The sequence below is a fragment of the Antechinus flavipes genome, chromosome 2 (assembly GCF_016432865.1).
Source record: "Antechinus flavipes isolate AdamAnt ecotype Samford, QLD, Australia chromosome 2, AdamAnt_v2, whole genome shotgun sequence".
Lineage (NCBI taxonomy): Eukaryota > Metazoa > Chordata > Mammalia > Dasyuromorphia > Dasyuridae > Antechinus > Antechinus flavipes.
Genome location: NC_067399.1, coordinates 599,956,770 through 599,980,528, shown reverse-complemented (window position 1 = coordinate 599,980,528; position 23,759 = coordinate 599,956,770). Strand labels below are relative to the sequence as shown.

The 23,759-nt window shown below is 35.0% G+C and overlaps 1 long non-coding RNA gene across 2 annotated transcripts in view; it reads left to right on the top strand.

Annotated features, from left to right (window-relative positions):
* The window catches only part of LOC127551643 (uncharacterized), a 39,952-nt gene that overhangs the window by 4,385 nt on the left and 11,808 nt on the right, over positions 1-23,759 (top strand). Inside the window, exons 3-4 of one of the 2 annotated variants that reach the window (XR_007951143.1) lie at positions 607-691; positions 11,842-21,750. This is a non-coding gene — a long non-coding RNA (uncharacterized LOC127551643). Of the gene's footprint in view, positions 1-606; positions 692-11,841; positions 21,751-23,759 lie in introns of those variants that run through there. The other variant, XR_007951144.1, reaches the window with a different exon arrangement.

Here is a 23,759-nt window from a genome sequence, read left to right as displayed (position 1 = left end):
AGATTGAATGGTCTAGGAAGGCTTAGAGGAGAAGGGCCTTGAGAAGGGCCTCTTATAGGCTGGGTTCATTTTGCTCCTTTGCAAGTCAAATTCAAAATGAATTTTTAAATTCTTGCATACAGTTCATATTGTAACTAGTTTTGTATTGGGATAAAGGGGTCTGGATCTGTGATTTCCTTAGCGCAGGAATCTCCCAGTATGAAAACTCCTTCAAAACTGCATATCTGCCACTTGTCAGTAACAATTTGAGGGAGTTTTCCAGGATACTAAATGACTTGGCCATGATCCCCATACTTAGTATGTCAGAGGAAGATTTGTAACTCAGGTGTTCTCTGCTCTCAAGACTATCTACTACATTTTGTGCTCTCAACTTTTTAGTAGATTTTTGCAATTAATTATTTTTGTTTTGGTTTGGTTTTTTGTTGCAAGGCAATAGGGGTTAAGTGATTTGCCCAGAGTCGCACAGCTAAGATGTATTAAGTGTCTAAAGCCACATTTGAACTCAGGTCCTCTTGACTCCAGGGCCTGTCTCTGTAATTAGTAAGTGTTGATTGAAGTCTGTAAATTTGTCATGATTTTAATCCTCATGGATATTGTCTTTTATAGGCCCTCAAACACTCTTTGCTAGAGCTGAGCTCTGGAGATTTTGAGCCATCCCAGTTACACAGCAGAGGACTGTGGATTCAAAATGGTATGTCTGAAGCCAGGGACAAGGAGGCTTTCATGCCTTCTTCAATTAAGTAGTCCTAAACCATGATGAATGTGTGGCCTCTGGTGGTGTTATTATGGATAACTTTTATAGGGCTGGTCAGATAATGCAACCTTTGTCCCAGGTGCCTATGACTTAAAGCCTAAACAAGGGCAATTGCCCACTAAGAAAAAGAATGAAAGGACCCACTCAATTCTTAACAGCAGCATTCCTCATCAGAGCTCTGGATAGTTGAGGTCTTGGTTCAGGCAGACTTCCCCATCAATCTTTGTTCCTGTTCTTGGGTCTGAATGATAAGACATACTTACTCTGCAGTACTTCAAAGCAAGATGGTTTTGTGGTTGTAAGTCCTGCCTCCATCACCACCAATCACAACTCCTCTACTCCCTTATAGATAGTCTTTGTGAGTTGCAGTGGCTAAAAAAATCATCACCTGGTAACCACTTAGCTCTCTGAGCTTGGCTAACCTCACTTTGAACAAGAGACACATAGACTCATGCCATAGCCTACCTGGTGCTGAAAGACTTGGCTGGGCAATTATAGATCTCTTTTTAAGAGAACCAAAGTCAAGAACTACTGTACAAAGTTCTTGCCCCATAAGGAAGACAAGGAGAGACCTGTTTTTTTCATCTAGACAAGACAAAAAAACTTAATTACAATAGTACTTATTCCTGGATCATAAACACAATAATTACTAGTTCATAGTGATTGTGGTAAAAGGGGTGAGGGGTGTAAAAAAATAGATTTTCCTGTGTGAGTTTATTTTACCATAGATTTAGAGTTTGCACCTAATCCCACACCCTTGTGGTGGGGGCAGTCAAGCTTTAAATATCATATATTAAAGGACTTAATTTGTAATGGGATACAAGAACTTTGGCAGGACAGTCAGTACTCTATTATCTCTGCAAATGGGAGGGGACAAAAAGCAGGGAATAAAAAACCGCTAAAGCCACTTTTATGCAACTTTGGAATGCTTTCAGAGATTAATACTCAAGTGATGTGCCCCACCCTCACTCCATCCTCCTCTCTCCTATCTCCTATCCTGTTCAAACCTGTCCAAGATTGACAGCTTAAAACCAACAGGAAATTAAAGGGGAAGGAGGATAATAGGGAAGGAAAGGAAGGAAGGAAAAGTAGATCTCTTTGGGTACAGGAAATTATATCTACAGTTAATTCAGTCATGGATAACATAACATTTTGTTGTCTTTTTAAATGACAATTGCATAGTAATTTTTGGTATAAAGAGATAATAAAAAGTTAAGATTTTAGGAAGGAAGCTGTAAAGATATAATAGCTTGATTGATAGGAAACTGAAAATATATGCCTAAGGATCTAATGATAATATACTCTGTAAATTCAGCTAAGAGGAGTAGACAAAATTGAGCAGATAGGCTTCACATTTCAGCACTCATTTTGAATCTTATTAAAAGTTTGGTGTTCCTGTCATTTGGAGGATGGCAAATTATATGATATAAATGTGATGGAATACTCTCATAGCATAAGAAATGATGTCATATATGACGGATGGATATGACTGGGAAAAACTTGGGAAGACATCAACTGATGCAGAGTGAAGTAAGCAGAACCAGGAAAACTATGCAATAACTGTGAAGACAACTTTGAAATACTTTTGGAGTCTTATCATAACAATTACCTTCAATAATTCCAAAGGACTAACCACTCCCTAACAGAGAAGTGACAGACTTCTATCAGAATAAGAAATAGGCTTTTTGGACATTTCTTTTGCCTGACTGTATAAAACTGTCCCAAGTGCTTTCTTTTTCTATATATTTTTTCAACATAAATAGAGGAAGAGAAACTTAAAAGAATTTACATTTTATAAAACATAATTAAAAGCATCTAAATTCAATTCCAGTGAGGTTCAGTTTGATATTTATTAAGCAACCACTATATGCAAGTACTTTGGTAGGTACTGGAGATATAAAAACAAAAAGGAACAATCTCTACACATTCAAGTAGAATATACGCTACAAAGAACTGCAAATTTGAGAGTTTTTTTGGCTAGATAATCTGGCCATGTACAATAAAAGTTGCAAAAACAACCATATCCTTTGACCCAATAATCTACTATTGTCAATGATACCATGAAAATGGTATCAAAGAAAAAAAGACTATTTGTTAAAAGATTAACTTAACACTTAACCTAAAATTCCAACAATTTTGTTGCTGCTGTTCATTTCATGTTCAATTCTTTTTGATACCTTTTGGGATTTTCTTAGCAAAGATACTTGAGTGTTTTGCCATTTCCTCTTCCAGCTCCTTTTGTAGAGGAGAAAACTGAGGCAAACAGAGTGAAGTGACTACAGGCCTACAATAAAAGAGTAGTTAAATTATGGTACACTAATGTAATGAAATACTCTAAATGCCATTAAAAAGCACAAGTGTGAGGAATACAAAGAAATCTGGAAAGACTTTTATGGCATAAAGCAAAGTGAATATAGCCAAAGGTAGAAGAACAGTGAATACCCTAGAATCAACAAGAAAGATTAGAGGTGGAGAAAGAATAAGAACTCATCAAGATATATTAAAATCTAAATTGTGAATACTTCACAACGTTAGCAAAGTTTGAGGATATAAAATAAACCCACAGGTGGGCTTCACATTTCAGCACTTATTTTGAATCTTATTAAAAATTTGGTATTCCTATCATTTGGAGGATGAACAAATTATGTAATATAAATGTGATGGAATACTCTCGTGGCATAAGAAATGATGATGGATATAATTGGGAGAAACTTGAGAAGACATCAACTGATGCAGAGTGAAGTAAGCAGTAAGTAACTAAGTGAAGTAAGAAACACCAAATCATTGGTGTTTCTATATGTTACCACAAAATCCAGCCTCAAGAGAAAAAGAAATTCCATATAAAATGAGTGTAGACAATATAATATTTGGAGTCTACCTGCCAAGACAAACTCAGAGACTATATGAATCCAATTACAAAATACTTTTCACACAAAGTCAGATCTAAATAATTGGGAGAATATTAATCACTCATAGATCAAACTAAGATAATAAAAATGACATTCTACCTAAATTAATCTACATATTCAGTGTCATACCAATCAAACTGCCAAAAATTATTTTATAGAACTAAAAAAAAAAAAAAATAACAATAAAATTCACCTGGAAGATGGCCTAGCTATACCAGACCTAAAACTATATTAAAAAGTGGTGGTCATCAAAACCATTTAGTACTGGCTAAAAGCAGAGTAGTGGATCACTGGATTAGATTAGGTTCACAAGACACATCAGTCAATGACTATAGTAATCTAGTATTTAATAAATCCAAAGACTCAAGCTTCTGGGATAAGAACTCAAACTATTTGGGAAAAATTGATGGGAAAACTGGAAAATACATGGCAGAAAATAAGCAATGACCAACACCTTTCTAATACCTTATACCAAGATAAAGTCAAAATGGGTTTATGATTTAGATATAAAGGGTGAAGCTATAAGCAAATTAGGATTACAAGGGATGAAGTCTACCTCTCAGATTTGTGGAGAAGGGAAGAATTTATGGCCAAAGAATTAGAGAACATTATGAAATGAAAAATGGATTAATTTTAATTATATTAAAGATGTTTTGCACAAACAAAATCAGTGTAGCCAAAAGTAGAAGGGAAGCAGAAAAACTGGGGAAAATTTTTTTATAGCCAGTGTTTCTGATAAAGGCTTCATTTCTAAAATATAGAGACCTGGCTCAAGTTTATAAGAATACAAGCCTTTACCAATTGATAATTGATCAAAGATACAAACAATTTTCAGATGAAGAAATTAAAGCCATTTTTAGTCATATAAAAAAAATGCTCTAAATCACTAATTGGTTAGAGAAATGTAAATTAAGACAACTCTGACATACCACTTCACATTTCTCAGATTGGATAATATGACAGGAAAAGAAAATAATAAATGTTAGAGGGGATGTGGGAAAACTAGGACAATAATACATTTTTGATGGAGTTATGAACTGATTTGACCATTCTGGAGTGCAATTTGGAACTATGCTCAAAAGATTATCAAACTATTCATACCCTTTGATACAATAATGTTACTACTGGGTCTGTATCAAAAAGAGATCATAATCATAAAAAGAGGGAAAAAGACCTACATGTGCAAAAATGTTTGCAGTAGCTCTTTTGTGGTGGCTAGAAACTGGTAATTATAGGGATGTCCTTATCAATTGAGAGTGGCTGAATAAGTTATGGTATATGAATAAAAATTATTGTTTTTTAAGAAATGATGAGCAGGCTGATTTTAGAAAAGCCTGGAAATGCTATCTGTATCCAGAGGGAAAACAGGAAACTAAATGTGGAGCAAAACATAGTATTTTCACCTTTTTGTTATTTGTTTTTTTCTTTCTTTTTTTCCCCTTTTGATCTGATTTTTCTTGTACAACAAGAAAAATGTGAAAATACATTTAGAAGAATTCCACATATTTAACCTATATCAAATTACTTGCTGTATTTGGGGAGGAAAGGGAGGTAAGGGTAGGAAAGAGAAAAATTTGGAACACAAAGTTTTACAAAAATAAATGTTAAAAATTATCTTTAAATGTTATTTGGAAAAATAAAACACTATTGAAAAAAGAGGGGCGGGAAATGACTGTGAATACAAAAGCCCAAAACAATCAGAAAACTGTGTATACTTCATAAATGACATTTAATCATATACTATCTTTTGTTATTAATCTTTGATGTTCTTGTCTAAAGAAATGGAAACTCAAGCTCTGGGGCAGGCGGGTCCCTAAATCCTCATTTTCTGAAGTATGGCTATCAACACTCACTAGCACAGTGTAGTACTGTAGTAGTTGCTTATTAGATTATTTGCAAGGTGGGGTATGTAGGTATTTATAGGTATTTGACTGAAATGACCAAATTACCCAAGGATCTTCCAAACAGTTAATCTCATAGCCCTGCATAACTCCCCTATCTATTTAATGTAGAATTTAAAGGCTATATAAATGAGTTGTTTTGTTATGATTATAATTCCATTGTTTTCTAACAGCGCATGGGAATTAGGGAGTTTTTCCAGTTTTGACAATGTTTTATAAGAGTTTCTATAACCTGTCATTTGGGGCATCAAGCAAGTTTGTGCTTGAAACATCCTGCAAACTGTCAGCTTGGGCAGAAAATTTTTTCAAGCATCAGGGAGTAGCCTCGCATTATGTAGGAGCAATGAAGCTATTATTTAAGTTAAAATATGAGTGCTGGATGATATATCCAGCTATTAAAAAACCTTCGAAATAATTCTCAGCAGTTTACATAGCATAGTAGAATTTTTTCTTTTCAATTCAACTTAATTTTAATTTCTTTTTTCTATTATATTAGTATTTTATTTTTTCTAATTACACGTAAAGATAGTTTTCAACATTCATTTTTATAAGATTATGCATGTATAATCATTTTAATCCCCCTTCCCTTTTTTTTTTCCTGAGGCAATTGGGGTTAAGTGACTTGCCCAGGGTCACACAGCTAGGAAGTGTTAAGTATTTGAGACCAGATTTGAACTGAGGTCCTCCTGATTTAAGAGCTGGTGCTCTATCCATTGTGCCACCTAGCTGCCCCATGTGTAATCATTTTAAACATGTTTCCATATCAGTCATGTTGTGAAAGAAAAATTAGAACAAAAGGAAAAAAGAGTACTAGAAAAAAACAACAAAAAAGTGAAAATAATATGTTTTGATCAGCATTCAATTGCCATAGCTCTCTCTCTCTGTATATAGATTGTATTTTTCATCCCAAGTCTATTGGAATTGTCTTGGATCACCTGAGTTCAAATGCAGCTACAGACAGTTAACACTTACTAGTTGTATTGACTCTGGGCAAGTCATTGAACCCCAATTGCTTCATCAAACAAAAACCAAAAATTCCAAACAATCATCTATCCTTCAGCTCAGCTTCTCCCTACAGGGTAGGGTCATTTATTGGTTAGGGATCTGTATAACCAATCCTATCAAAATTAGTTGCAAGCCTCCATCAATTTGTTGACCCCTTTTTTATATATACTATATTTTCAATGAACACTCATCTGATTATAGAATATGGAAATGAATGGAGAATGCTATGTTTATAATTTTTCTCTTAGTTTATAAAATTTATCATTTAATTACAAATATCTAAATAAAATTTAAAATTTTTAGAATTTTTACTATATATACACATATATGTGTAAAAAGTACAGAATAACTAGAACACAATGCATTGTAAAGCATAAACTATTGAGCAGCTAGCTGCAAGCTCACAATTTTCCATTCATCATTCTTTTGGAAGTCAACCCCAGACACTGAGTGGAACCCAAAAGTTCTAACATATATACAAACTGAGTCCTCTTTTAATTAAGCAAAAGTATGCAACCACATTTCCCAGAGGGTACTCAATCTATACTTCCTTTAGGATTATCAATTGTAAAAGCAGCAACTCTAGACTAAGAGTCTCAATTGAGCCACGACAGAGAAACCATATCACAGAATTTGATGAGAATTGGACCTCAGAAGGATTGATGGTTTGACTAGGAGAAGACCTTCAATCTCCTTTGGAGAGATTTGAGTAGCAATTAGCCTAGGCAAGGATGTATGGCACCAGTAATGTTACAGCATTCTCTTCAGGCTGAGTACTTACTTCCTCTGCTACCTTGGTCACTTTACCTACTCACTTCCTGCCACAACCCTAATCCTCAGTCCATTTCCTTGCTTAATCATATTTAAATTATGGATAATAATATTTGTACTATATTTTATTAAGATTGTGGTGAGAGAAGTGTTTTTCAAAGCTAAAGGCACTATAGCCATCCATGTGGTTTATCTTAAGTGATAGGACTGGAATCAGAAACACCAGAATTTAAACCTTGTATCAGTCATATATCTGAGTGAAGGCAAGACTTTTGGTTTCAGTTTCTGGAAAATGGAAATAACAGCACTTTATCTCACGAGGTAGCTGGCAATAAATAGCAAATGGGACAGTAGTATATCTTTGCAAACCTTAAAGTGCTATACAGATAATAGTGACTATTATATTATAATATTAGTATTAGGCTACAAGTTTATTAGTGGTAGTTTTAATTTTATCTTATCCATAGTCATAAGAGTTAATGGCATGGCCAGACCTCAGAATCCACATCTCCTATTCCAGATGTAATGGCATGAGACCACACTGAATTGAAATATACTTTTTATCTGGATCTGTGATTTAAAATCATCTAAAAAGCACATATTAAACACGACTATAACTTAGGTGGGCTTGCTAACAAGATTTGTCAAAAGCACATTTTATGCTTCTAACATAGTTTTATAAATATCCAACAATTTTCTTATTAGTACTAATTTCCCTTTCAAGCTAAAGATTTTTTAATAGGTTATTTTTTTAAAAGATGGAATGAAGCAATAACATTCTTGTGTCTTCTTTGTATCTTTTTACACACATCATACTCTAATTTGTGTTATTTAGATTTCTTTTTTTTTTACTATTTTTAATCTATTTATTTCACGAGGTTCTAAAGTCACTGAAGGCAAGGATTTGATATATTTGATATATTTTCCCTTAGTGTTTGAGATAGTGCTTTGCAAATAAAACAAAATTTGCTAACCTCTAAAAATTTATAATCTAATAAGGTGAAAATAAAACATATGTAAATAAAATATACTTTGGTATAATGGAAAATCAGCTTCAGAATGAGGAAGACCTGAGTGTAAGTCCTGTTTCTCATATATACTATCTATGTATGGATGCATACATAGGGAAAAATCAGTTATCTTTCAAAGTCCCAGGCAATATCCAAATTGCAGATCAGATGAAGGAAAACTAATTATTTTCCTTTTTCCCAATGAGAGAGTGTCAGGCACATAGTTAAGCATTGCATAAATGCTTATTCCTTCATTCCTTCTTTCCAGTGGGTTCTACTTTCCATCAGGGTCTTAAGGTCTTTCTAACCCAGCATCATCCTATTGTTTGGACTTTGCTTGAAAGGGAATATAATTGGAGAGATTACTTGGACAAGACCTTAACATTCATTCCAGTGACTCCCTTCTAAGAATATCCTTTTTAGTTTCTCTCTCAGACTATTATCCTGTGGTATGGGCTCTCCTCAGAAAGGAAACATACTTTGGTTGCTAAATAAGCAGCCCATTTTCCCAAAGGATCTGCATTGTTTAACTTACTGGAAGTAAGTGTGTGTGTGTGTGTGTGTGAGTGAAAGAGCTAGTTTTGAACCTTATTCCCCTATGTTGTGGCTGCATTTTCTTGCTATTACTCCAGTTTAAGGGAGTGAGGCAGATTAGTAATTCTCTTTCTGAGAGGCAATTCTTTTTTCTCAGGAAATTCTTTTTTCTCTGGAATATCATTCCAAAACTCTTATATTTTACTTACAAGAGGAAGGATTTCCTGGTTATCACAATCTCAGAAAGTAGATTCCTTCTAGCTAGAAAAAAGAAGATTTCTTGGGATCATGTTGCTTAGGAGTTGCTCCTTCAATTCAATTCAAGAATGACATTGCTATAAACTCCCCTTTTCTTCTTTTAACATTTCAAGAGGACAAGTGTAATATTCTTCACTTACTGTTTCTCATTCTATATATGTAATCTATGTACTTCTTTTTCAGTAAAAACAAATTCTTGTCCTTCATTTCATTTTCTTCATATAAGTTGTTGGTAAATTCCTGGAGTCTCATCATCATCATCAATCATTTTTTCATTGCCCTTTGAATTTCTAGAATCTCCTCCTTTTAATTTTGGGAATAAATAATTGGACTGTCCATGCAAAGTCTGTATATTACATACATTACACAAAACTGCTAATGCAGAAGCTAGTTTGAGAATCTAAAGCTTTGTATCCTTAGTAAATTCCAAATGGGTACTGCAATGATACATCCCCCTCACCAATCTTCTCTTTAGGGCTCTCATTTTAAATTACCTTTAAAAAAGGAAAAAACTCATCTAATTTCTTCTAAGAATTCAAGTTATATTTGTGCCTAAGATGTATTTTTCTTTGAGAATTTGCTACTAAATATTTTAGAATTATTCTCTTTTTCTGGATTTATGTTGTTATAATAACTTTTTGATGGTGAGATTCCTTTTTTTAAAATTCATTCTTTCAGTCTTTTTTTTTTTGTTTTCAGTATAGAAGGTCTGGGTCGATCTTCTGTTGCTTTCTTGCTACATTGGTTTGAGTGTTGTTTTATTCCAAATTCTCAGGGATAGCTCAGCCTTAGGACTCAAAAACTTTCATGTTCCCAAAGGGTCTGACTCAGAGCTAATTGCTGCTTTCTTGGTCTAAGCTCTACAAGTTCTTCACCTGGGTTTGGTTATGAGCAACAGTAGACAGTTTCTGGACTCAGCTCCTATTAGCTAGCTGTGAAGCTTGGCTGGTCAGTATGATAGAACTAAAATTCCTGTCCTCATTGTTGCTCTGTACGAAGCAATTAGAATGAATTTGGAAATGAAAAACCACCCTTTAGAAGTCCACATCACACAGCAGATGCTTGCTTTTGAACCTCCTTTTTGCTTGGAACACAGACCAGGACCTGAGTCTACTCCTTACCCTAGAATGTCCCCCTTTACACTGAATGACTATAGATTTTGAAGCAGATAAAACTTCCAACTTACATGTTCCCATATCCTGTGATGCTTTGGGTTGGGATCTCATCTTATCTGGACTCAAAACCTCTCCTTGTGCTAGGATGTTCTATGGTATTCATGTCAGACTCCTACTCCCAGGATCCATAGGTCTCTGACTTCCTATGCCAGCTAGAGCTAGAAAAATGACTGATTTTTTTTTCTCTCTTGAATTTCCCCATCAAGATTTGCTTTGGTGTGTTTTCTGGATCTGTTTGAAGAGCTTTGGGGAAAAGAGTGGGGAGTTTGTTGTACTATTATTCTATCATCTTGGCTATAGCCTTGAATTTTTCTTTATTATAAAACATTTACATATTTTCTTATTTTAAAGGTTGATACATATATCCTTTCCAAATACCATTAACTATGTAAAAATTGTTTCTGATAAAACTGTCCTGGCAGATGGGCTAAACCAGGTTAAGGGTAACCAGCAGACTTCAAACTTCTGTCAGTTATGGAGATTGTCTACCCTAAGCATGTGAAAACTTTCTCCAGGGAAATGAGGAAATAATTTGTTTCAGTGGCCATAAAGATGGCTGAAGGAGTCAATGTGGAACACTCAGAGTTTGGTCAGATATTGAAGATGTCAAAGTTATTCACAGCACCCTGAGCCATCACCAGTCTTCCTGATATCTGCCTTGCCACTGGATGTCAAGAAGAAAGAGTGAAGCTGACAGTTTTTATAAATCTTTATCTCATTTGAATTCAATTTACCCACAAGTCAAGACAAAATTCTGTGATGCACTGGGCCTCTTCAGAAACAAAAGATGAATAAAAAAATAATAATTAAAATAAGGACAGGGAGAGAAACGAATGGTAGAATTTTGTTAGCTATACTGGTAGTAGTGGATGGCAGATGAGTTCATGGTCTTCAAAAGATAATGTCACTAGGCACGGGTCAAGGATGAAGGGGCTAACTGATTATTCCTTTTGGTCCTGGGTAGGACTAGGTTCCTCCCAGCCTGCTGTTCCTCTAATGTAGCTGCAGAGGCAAGGAGAGTGGACTGATTCCTCTAAGTCACCTGGATAGAAGAGGACATCAAGCCAAGTCTAGGTCTGGGTCACCTCTCTGGCATGCTATCCATCTTCCTCCAATATAGTTTGTGGTAGAATAATAGGAGGTTCATGGTATGCTATCAAGTCCTTCCTCCCTAATGCCTTAATCTAGCAGAGGGTACTAGGCATGGATCTGGGTTGCTGAAACTGGCAAGTAAATTGCTTTATTATAAAAGTAAAAAGGTATATTCTTTGAGCAAAATCAGTTTATTAACACTTGTATATAACTATTAATGAAGATGGTCAGACTGAACACTTCAATCAGGCTAGTGACACACAGAAAAGGAAGGGACCCTCTTTATAAATATGTATCAAAGAAAGGATTTTGGCAGGTTGTAGAGAAAAGGTGATAGGTTGTAGGGTTGAGGCAAAAACATGACTGGAGGGAGGATTCTGGGAAGATGTTACAGTCTGTTGGTAAATTTCAAACTCTCCCAATTTCTCTCAGGACAAATATAGACTGGTGAAAAACCAAGAAGACTGGGGAACAGAAGTGGGCTCCTCCAGATAGACCTGGACAAGTTCTAAAGAAAGAACCCAGGCTAAGATTAACCTGCCTGAATGAAGTAGAAACACCTCCAGGCTAATTCCAAAGAAACATCAAATGGGGATTCCTCTAACTAGCCGGGTATGCCTGGAGCCTCAGCAGGAACCACAGACACTTTCACCTCCCAGTCCAGTGAGGATTTGAGTCCAGGAAGACAAGTGAACTTAAGCTGATTGGGAACTCCAGGCCCAGCTGTGCTGCTTAGAGGAAGCTCTGGGCAAGAAGGAACCAGCACCAAATGAGTGCAAAAGCTGCAGGGCAGAGAAACTGCTGATTGTGGGCATTTGCAGGAGGGTACAGCTCTTGGTTTGGGGTTCCTATTCAGTGGAGAACTGAAGGGAAGTTTGAGGCATCATCTCTCTCACCCCACGAGTAGAGGTGCTTACACTAATATCTTTTATTAAAATAAAATGAACTGGCAAAGAAAAAAAGAATCCCATCATTGAAACATATTTATGGGATCAAGGAAGACTAGAATTCATCTTTAGAGGAAACTTTAGTTAAAAAAAAAGCTGCTTTTAAAAAAAAAAAACTTTTTATTAACAGAATTCATGCCAGGAAATTTTTTACAACATTATCCCTTGCACTCACTTCTGTTCCGATAAAAAAAGCTTCTAAAAGGAACATGAAATGGTTCCCTACCCAGAGAGAATTTATAAAAGAACTCAAAAAAGAATTCAAAAATCAAGTAAATGAGAGACATTGAGAAAAAAAAAAGAAAAAATTAAAACCATCCAAGAAAAATAAGATTATGAAAAAAAGTTATTCGATTAGAAAAAGGAGGTACAGAGTCTCAAAGATGAAAATAACTCTTTGAAAATTAGATTCGGACAAGGAGATGCCAATGAAGCTACGAGAGACCAAGAAATAACAAAACAGATTAGAAAGAATGAGAAAATAGAACAGAATGTGAAACATCTCATAAGAAAAACAGCAGACCTGGAGAATAGATCAAGAAGAAAAAAAATGAGAATAATTAGACTGCCAGAAACTTCTGACCAAAAAGAGAACCTTGACACAATAATGCAGGAAATAATCCTAGAAAATTGTCCTGGAGTAATAGAACATGAGGGGAAAGTAGAAGTAGAATAAATCTACCCATCACCACCTTAAAGAAATCTTTTATGGAAAACACCCAGGAGTATTCTTACCAAATTTTGAAACCCCCAGATCAAAGAGAAAATTTTGCAAGAAACGAGAAAAAAATAATTCAAATATGCTGGAGCTACAATTAGAATTGTACAAGATTTAGCAGCAGCTACAATAAAAGACTGCAGATCTTGTAATCATATCTACAGACAAGCAAATGAACTAAAAATATCATATTCATCAAAATTATCTATAATTTTCAATGAGAAAAAATTGACATTCAGTGAACTTTCAGATTTTTCAGGACTTTCTATCAACCAAACTCTAACTTAACAAAAAACTTTACATATAAGAGCTAATATCAAAGAGCAATTTTAAGAAACTCAACATAGACAAATTTTCTAAACATGAACAAACTGGTTTAAGATTTACATCAACAATACGGTAAACTCAAAAGAAAGACTGGCAGAGTAAAGGTAAAAATAGTAATCATTATACAACTGAAGTGCAGAGGAAGAAAAGACACAGAGACATTAGAGGGGGGAGAAGGGCTCCTAGTTCTGAAAACCTACTCATAGCAGGAATGGGGGTTCAATAGACAACACTACATATATGCCATGAAGAGTATAGTACCTTCCACAATCTATAAAAAAATAAAGGGTAAGGGATAAGTGGATGGGTAAGCAAAGGGTTGGAGCAGAATTTAAAGAGTCATCAGGGATGGGAAAGATCTATGTAACTGGGGAATGTGTGTATGGGGAATATATATAATTTATACACACATATATCTTTTCGTAGATGTAGCTTACTTGGGGGTGGGATGGGGGATGAAATGGAGACATGTGTGTGTCTTTATATATGTGTATGCATATATCTATATATGTATATGTAAATATATAAATAAGCCTTTCTTAACTATAGCTTGCTTGGAGGTGTGGGTGGGGATGAAAGGAGGGAAAAGAGATACAATAAATAAGGTGGGCAGCAGAGAACAAAACATTTTACAAGGAAGTAAAGATGGATACTCATAAATATAAATTCTTCTACATATATATGCTTTCTTAAATTGGTATTTGTTGTCATATATTTAGAATCCTCTCTGATCTGCTAGCACAGGATAATATTCTTTTTTGGTTTGTTTCATTGTTTTGTATTGCTTTCCTGTTTTTCTTTTTGCTTATTTTGTTTCTTCAAATAAAATAAATTTTGAAAAAACCCATCATTACTGGCTTGAGAAAAATAGGCTGGCATTTAGGTAAGGCTAATTACACTCCTCTCTAACAATCAAGGAATGTCAACTATTCTATGGGGGGGCTCATCTTTGCCATGTAGTTTTTGCTAGAGGTTCACAACTAATAAATTTACTGTTTCCTTTGAAGAGATAAAAATTCCTTTAACTACAAAAATAGGAAAGGACCATATCTCTTCTGGAGATAGTTATTTTTTGGGTTAAACAAACAGATATCCATGATATATCCCTATGGGATACTGGCATGAGATATAGTATCAATTATGTTAAACTAAACTAGTTCAGCAGGATTCCTGAGCTGAACTTAAAGCCATGTGGATGTAGACCCAATTATAAAATTAATACCATAATTTATAAAGCCATAAATTCAGTTACATTGTAAAGCAGTACAGAAGAATTCAATATAGAAGTAATATTGTTTAGATAATTTTACACAATGGCACTAAGACTGTGGTAAAAGTGGGTGCTGTGCAATGAAGTATACTAGGTTATTACTGACCCTATATAATACCATTTAATATTAATGGTGCTGTTCCATGAATTTTGTGTTCTTGGCACAAAGGACACCATTTTGGACAGTTAGGTCAATGGAAAACCCTTGAACTAGTGAAAAATAGATATTTCCAGTTCTAAATGGTACATGATATACATGAAATATTGATGGTACTCAGTGTGTCTAAAAGAAAGCAATGCTAATTCATGCTTCATACTTGAGAATATAAAATCAGCAGATCTTTGGAGCTTATTATGTGCATGGATTTTTTTATTTTTGTCTCTGGAATTAACAGTAAGAACATGAGCCATACTCTGGTGGTAACTGATATCACCCTGTAGGTACAGGCTTACTGAATCTGAAATCAGAAAGCTATGCCAGTTAATAATATGTTGTGGGGGGAAAAACTGAATGTTTAATATGATTTTAACATAACATGATTTATGTAAAGCTTATATTGGATTGCTTGTTAGATTGCATTGTCTTAGGGAGGGGAGAAGGGAGGAAGGAATGAGAAAAATTAAAAACTCAATCTTACAAAAATGAATGTTGAAAACTATCTTTACAAGTAATAGGAAAATTTAAAAATACTATTAAGTAAATATTTTTCAGTATATGACTTCCCAGCCATATTTTACTCTGATCATGGTACAAACGTTATAAACAAATTACTTAAAGAGATTGGCCTTGGCTCCAGGTTTTTTGATTCCAAATCCAAGGTTCTTTCTACTTATATAATAATTAGATGATCCTTAAAGGTCCTCAAGCATCAAGAAGTCTAGAAAGACACTTTACTGCCTTCTGAGCCATCTACAACCAGAGTTATTTAACAACTGCCTAATATGCTAGGAATATTGAAACTTGAACCGAAATACCAGCAAATGCTGCATGTGGGGCATTTTGCGGCTTCATTTTAGGCATTTGCTACTTATATAAAGATAGGTTTCATTTTACCTTTCTTAGGTGGGTTTTTCTTATTTATAAAAATGAACTATCTTTTTATGATATACCTTGCATGACCTACCTAATAAAGTACCTTATAAGACTTAAAGTGCTGTATAATTTGAATTATTCTCACCCAGTCCAAAACCCTCACTTAAGACAAACATGAAAATGAAGCCAGGAAAAATATAGTGGTTTGTCCAAAGTTATAAGGCAATTGTAAAAGTGGAATTAGAATTCAGTTCTCTGGGCACTTTCCACTAGGTTCTTTCCACTTTCCACGATATACCATTTCATGAATTGGCAAGGATCACTGAGATTTTGAAGTAATGCATTATAAAATGGTCCTTTAAAAATTTTTTTAACTACTGTCCTCCTTGATCTTGAATTATGCTTTATTATTCCAATAATATTTTTACCATATAGTTTGTAACAATTTACACAATCAAATTTTGTGGTGTTCTTTTTCTTTTAAAATAATAATGGTTCTCTCTGGGAAAGAGCAAGTTTCTTGGGGAGGTTTTTCTGGAGGCATCCTTTGTTTCAGTTAAGAGTAATAATCACCCAAAATGCAGCCAGCCAATAAAAATGCAAACTTATTTTCTCCTTCCAAAATAGCTCAGTTAGTTGAGGCCTATCTCTCTGCTTGGTTCTAAGAGCTCTTGCAGCTTTGTCCTTTGCTTCTGCCTCTGCTTTCTTCAGCTCCAGAGCCAGCACCAAGTTGAATCTGTCTTGCCTCTGAGAGAGGGCTTCTGGCTCTCAATCTTCCAGAGTGCTCCTCTCTGACCCCAGTCAATGTTCAACTCAAGCCTCAGCTCATTACAAAATTTTCCCTTCTAAAATGATTAGATTTAGACTTATGAAAGTTTTCTTTATTTTTACTCCCTTGTCAATTCACTTTTTCCATCCTTAAAGTACCTACATTTTGAAAAATTATTAATAGGATTCAAGTTTTTTGTTTGTCTCATTCTCATCTTCTTGGCCTCTGAACACAATTCCCTTTCATAGTCTCTTACTTGAATATGTCTTATTTCCCAGACTTCCCAGAACTTAATTTTCTTTTCTTTTTTTTTTTATCCTCTCAGGACTTTAAAAAAAAATCATCTTTTTATAGTAAGTAGCTATAACTCTGAAGGGGCAACTCTGCTTTCCATTTGGAAAATTTTCTTCCAAAGCTCAGTGATTTACAAAGCTAAAAAATAACTAAGTTACAGTCTTTTAGGTTTACTTCCTTATTTACAGAGAAGCAACTATATTCTTCAAAACAAGCCAAACTGGTTTGTTTCCCTTTTTCTCTTATAAAAGGAAGTATTGTTCATGCTAATTAGACAGGAATGTTAGCCATTATTTGCTCATGCCATTTGGATTTACTTCAAATTCATTACTAATGTGGTATTACTGTTAACTAATAGAAGAAAAACAACACTAACAATTTAACTGGCAAAACATATGAAAAATCCTTGTTGGAAGGTCCATTTTTTCTATTTATTTTCCCTGTTCTGTTCCATTCCAGTGTGCAAATATTTCATTAAATACTTACTATATATAAATCCTTATATGTTGGGAAACAAAAATAAGCTGGCATACCATTTTTGTGCTATTCCTCATACATGAAATTTTCTCTTCTACATGCCTTTGCACAAGTTGCTCTCTCCCACTCCCTTGACTGAGATGTGCTCTCTTTATTTCTACCTCTTGTGAAGACCTTTCTCTTCTTTCACTCCATTGTAAAAATTCTTTTGTGCCTCTTCATGTGATATATTTTACCCCATTCTGGCTCTCTATTTCATTTTCTCAGTGCATTCTCTTTTCCACCCCTTATTTTTTTTTAAATATCATCTCATTAACAACTTATACCCATTATCTCTATGTATACTCTTTCTAACTGTCCTAGAAGAGATAGTGTTTAAGGATTACAACTGTCATCATGCCATGCAGGAGAACAGTTTAACCTTATTGGATAACTTCTGTTTTTTTCTTTCTTATTTACCTTTTTATGGTTCTCTTGAATCTCATATTTGAAAATCAAATTTTCTAGTCAAAATAAGGAATGTAAGAAAATATGTATTTCATTAAATGTCCATTTTTTCCCCTGAAACATTATTCACAATGGAGGAGCCAATATGGCAGAGAAAAAGGCAGCCACTTGCCTAAGCTCTCCCTAAAACCTCTCTGAATACCTTTAAAAAATGCCATCTAACAATTTCTGGAGTGGCAGAACCCACAAAAGGACAAGGTAAAATAATTTTCCAATCAAAGACAACTTAAAAAGGTTGTTAGGAAAGGTCTGTTGCACCAAAATGAGAATGGAGCACAAGTCCAGGATGGGTTGCGCCAGCACAGACCCTCTCACCGAACCAGGAGCAGGCTTTGGGAGCCATTAAATCTATATAGAAGCGCAGCTGCTTCTGGAGCTGTCAGTCCACAGACAATAAGAGGGATCAAACAACTTATCAGAAGGATCTCATTATTGCCACTGGGGAAGGACTCTGTTGCTTTGCTTATGTTCAAAATGTGGGTCATAGGCCTAGGTAGCAATCCCAGGGTAAGGAAGAGCATTAACACACTAAAGCTTGTGATTACAGTGGAGTGGGGAGCCTCCTCACAGTTCCAATGCAAAAAAGAGTGCTCCCTCACAGAACAGAACATAGACCTGGAGAGTAGTAAATACCTTGAAAGAACTGAAAACTTACAGGCCTTTAGAAGGGTCTCTGAAAACAGCCACATAAAAACCCTGAAGCTTGGGACAGTGCGCCCTCCATCCTGGAAGCAGTGCCCCACTTTAACAAAGAGTTACAAGACAAGAAGTAGACTAGAAAAATGAACATTCAATAGAAAAAAAAAATTCTGACCCCTGAAAATTATTATGGTGACATGGAAGATTAAAACACTTTCAGAAGATAACAAAATCAAAGCTCCTACATCCAAAACCTACAAGAAAAATATGAATTGGTCTCAGGCTATAGAAGGGCTCAGAAAGGATTTTGAAAACCAAGTTAAGAGAGGTAAAGGAAAAACTGAGAAGAGAAATGAGAATAGTGCAAGAAAAATCATGAAAAAAAGAGTCAACATCTTGGTAAAAAAGACAAACACAAAAATTGAATAAAATAATACTTTACAATACAGAGTAACATAAAAGCGGTACAAACAACGCCCCCCCCCCAAAAAACAAAACAAAACAAAACAAAAAAAACAATGAAGAATGTACTGAAAAGCAGAATTGACCAAATGGAAAATTTAGAATTGTGCAAATGGAAGCTAATACCTTCATGATAAATCAAGAAACAAAAAACCTAAATAAATAATAAGCCAAATGAATAAAAAAATAAAACATAATGTGAAATATTTCATAGGGAGAAAAATAACTGACCTAGAAAAGAGATAATTTAAAATTTATTATACTACCTAAAAACGATTATCAAAAAAAGACCCTCTACATCATCTTTTAAAAAGTTATTAAGGAAAACTACCTGGATAGTCTAGAATCAGAGGGTAAAATATAAATACAAAGAATCTATCAATCATCTCCTGAAAGAGATCCCCAAATGAAAACTCCTAGGAATAGTATAGCCAAATTCCAGAACTCCTAGGTCAAGGAGAAAATACTGTAAGCCAGCTAGAAAGAAATAATACAAATATCATGGAGCCATAATCAGGATAAGACAAAATATAGCAGCTTCTACATTAAAGAATTGGAGGACTTAGAATATGATATTTTGGAAGGCAAAGGAACTTAGATTACAACCAACAATCACCTACCTAATAAAACTGAGTATAATCCTTCAGGAGAAAAAAAATATTAAATGAAATAGAGGACTTTCAAGTATTTCTGATAAAAAGAGCACAGCTAAATAGAAAATTTGACTTTCAAATATAAAACATAAAAAAGTAAACAGGAAAGGGGAATCATAAGGGATTTAATAAGGTTAAACTGTTTATATTCCTAAATGGTGACATGATACTTGCAACTCATAAGAACTTTCTCATTATTGGGGCAGTTAGAAGGAATATATGTGTGTATATGTGTGTGTGTGTGTGTGTGCGCGCGCGTGTGTGAGTTGAATATGAAGGGATGAGATCTTAAAAAAAAAAAAAAGAAAATTAAAAAAGAGAGGAATGCACTGAGAGAAAAAAGGTAGAATTGGACAAATTATTTATCACATAAAAGAGGCAAGAAAAGCTTTTTAATAGTGGAGGGAAAGATAGGAAAGGTGAAAGGGAATGGCTCAGAGAGAGAATAACATACACATTCAATTGGGTTTAGAAATCTATTTTACTCTACAGTAAAGTAAGAAGGAAATAAAAGAAAGGGGGTAGTGATAGAAGTAAGGGCAGATTGGAGGAGTGATAGAACAAAATACTTTTGAGAAGGGATAGGGTAAAAAGGAGAGAAAGGGAATAGAATAAATGGGTGAAAAAGAATGAAGAGAAACAGCAATTATAGCTGAAAAAAATTTTGAAGCAAGTTTCTCTGAAAAAGGCCTCATTTCTCAAAACATATAGAGAACTGAGTCAAATTTACAAAAATAGTCATTCCTCAATTGATAAATGATCAAACGATATAATTTTCAGATAAAGTAGTCACAGTTATCCAGAGTCATATGAAAAATGCTCTAATCATTACTGAATGGAGAAATGCAAATTGAAACAACTCTGAGGTACTACCCTCATACCTATTAGATCAGCTAATAGGACAGAAAAGGAAAATGAAGGTGGTGGAGGGAGATATGGGAAAAATGAGACATTAATGCACTGGTGGGAGAGTTGTGACCCGACAACTATTTTGTAAAGCAATTTGGTGCCCAAAGGGCTATAAAACCATGCATACTCTTTGACCTAGCAATACCATTGCTATCTCAAGAGAGAAAAAAAAAAAAAAAGAAAAGAACATATATGTTTTAAAATATTTATAGCAGTTCTTTTCTGGTGGCAAAGAACTGGAAAGTAGGGGGCTAGCCACCAATTGGGAAATTGCTTAACAAACTGTAGCATGTGATCATGATGTTATATTATCATACCAATAGAAGTAGTGAACAGGATGCTCTCAAAAAAACCTGGAAACAGAGAAGCTGATACAAAGTAACAGGTACACTACACAAAGTAATAACAATATTTTAAAATGATTGGCTGTGAATGACTTTGCTATTCTCAGCAATATAATGATCCAAGACAACTGGGAAGATTTAGGATAAAAACTGTTACTAATACCCACAGAAAGAACTGAGAGTATCTGAACACAGATTGAAACATACTTTTTTAACTTTTATTTTTCTTGAGGTTTTTTGGTCTATGTTTTCTTTCAAAACATGACTGATATGGAAATATATTTTGCATTATTACATATGTATAACCTATATCGAACTGCTTGTCTTCTCAATGAGAGGCACAGGGATGAAGGAAAGGAGAGATTTTGTTTCAAAAACTAATGTTAAAAATCATTTTCACATATAATTAGCAAAAAATAAAATACTTTTAAAAATTATGCTGTTAGGTAGTTGATTTTTTACTGTAATCCAAGTTCCTTTGCCTTCCAGAATGAACATCATATTTCAAATCTTTCAATTCTTTAATGTAGGAAGTTACTAAATCCTAAGTAATCCTGATTGTGACTCCTCAATATTTGAATTGGTTCTTTCTTGGATTCTTTCAAGTATTTTTTTCCTTTACCCAAGATTTCTGGCATTTAGCTAAAATATTTCTTAAAGTTTTCATTTTGGGATCTCTTTCAGGAGATAATTGGTGGATTCTTTCTATTACTCATATCCTCTGGTTCTAGAATATTAGGGCAATTTTCCTTGATAATTTCTTAAAAGATGTTTTTGATCATGAATTTCAGGTAGTACAATAATTCTTAAATTATCTCTCCCGAATCTATTTTTTAAGTTAGTTGCTTTTCCAATAAAGTATTTTACATTTTCTCCCATATTTTCATTCTTTTGATTTCGATTCTGTCAAGAGTCACTTGCCTAATTCTAATTTTTAAGGAATTATTTTCTTTAACTTTTGTATCTCCTTTTCTATTTGGTTAATTCTCCTTTTTTAAGGAGTTATTTTCTTCAGTGAATTTTTGTGTTTCTTTTATCAAATACCTGACTCTTCATGATTTTCTTAATTCTTACCCCAAATTTTCTTCTACTTCTCTTATCTAATTTTTAAAAATCCTTTTTTGAGCTTTTCCGGGAGGACTTTTTAGGCTTAAGATTACTTCATATTAGGGGGCGGAGCCAAGATGGCGGAGCAGGCACACACGACTCTCTAAGCTCCTTTCCTTCCCCTCATAACCAATTATTTAATCCAGCCTCAAAAATAGCTCTTCACTGCTTAAATTCATGAAGATGAGAAGCACTACAACTTATCAGCCGAAGTCAATCCGGAAGCTCGCCAGGAAAGGTTTGTCCTCAGGGGCCAGGAACAGACTAGCACAGGCAGGGAGAGACTAGCGTCCTGAGCAGACCAGGGGCAGGGGTGATCTCTGTGGCTAGAGAAGTTATAGAGATGACTCTGCTATAGGCTAACTGCTCTGCCTTGACTACAAAGCAGTAAACTGGCAGAGAAATTAATGCCTGAAACAAAGGGTCCTCTAAAAAACGCCAGAACCTAACAAGATCTGGCTGTAACCCCTCAAACCCGGAAGTGACTCAGGCAGACTTTACCGCAGCCCTTCGGCCACATCCTGCAGTTCGGGGCTTTTGCGGGGGCAGTTACAAATATGCAAGGCAAGGGGGCACAGCCTGGGCAGCCTCTGATCGCCAGAGTGGGGGGCTCATCCTGGAGCAATAGAACCTTCCCAGCTGACTGTGCTTCGGGGCAGACACTTCCGGTCCTTGCAAATCCATTCACTGCTCAGCTGCTAATACCCACAGCTCCAGGGCAGGCTTTGGCTTGGGGCAGTGAAACTCTCACTGCTTAGCGTCTAGCCCCAGGGCAGTCGTTATCTCACACAGCAGGGGTTCTTTGCAGGCCACTTTCCCAGCTCAGCCCTGCAGGCCTGAGTTACTTTCAGGTGGGGAACTCTTTCCCAGAGCATTCCAGTACCTCACTGCTTTTTGTAGCTGGCTGGCAGGACAGCTACCCATCCATATACCTTTCACTGCTCTGCAGAGGAAGCTGGTAACCTCCTGGCTCTGAAGGCAAACCTTACAGTCTTTAACAAAATGAGTAAAAAAATCAAAAGAACGATTGATAGTTTCTACATAGAAAAAGAACAGCTTTTCAACCCTGAAGAGACTAATAGCAGACAGTCTCCAGACAATTATTGGTCTCCAGTACAAAAGGCTCTCCTAGAAGAGACTATTAAAAACCTTAAAAGAGAACTAGAAGAGAAATGGGGAAAGGAAAGAGAAGATATGCAAGAGAGCAACAACTTCCTAAAATGTGAATTGGAAAAGATAAAAAACTCCCAAGAAGTGCAGGGAAACAGAATTTGCGAATTGGAAAAAGAAAAAACTCACTAAAAAAAAAAAAATTAGTGAAATGGAAAAAAATTCCATAGAGCAAAACAACTCAATTGGACATATACAAAAAGAAGTAAAAAAAGCTAATGAAGAAAATAACTCACTAAAAATCAGAACTGAACAAATAGAAATGACTGATTCATTGAGACATCAAGAATCAGTCCAGTAAAACCAAAAAAATGAAAGATTGGAAAAAAAAAGTCAAATATTTACTTGGAAAAACAACAGACCTGGAAAATAGATCTAGGAGAGATAACCTGAGGATCATTGGACTACCAGAAAATTATGATGAAAAAAAAAGCCTAGATACTATTTTACAGGAAATCATCAAAGAGAACTGCCCAAAAGTAATAGAACCGGAAGGGAAAATAGGCATTGAAAGAATTCATCGAACACCTTCTGAAAAAGACCCTAAAATAAAGACTCCGAGGAATATTGTGGCCAAACTTCAGAATTTTCTGACTAAAGAAAAAATTTTACAAGCAGCCAGGAAAAAACAGTTCAAATACCGAGGTGCCACAATAAGGGTCACACAAGATCTGGCTGCCTCAACATTAAAGGATCGAAGGGCCTGGAATCCGATATTCCGAAA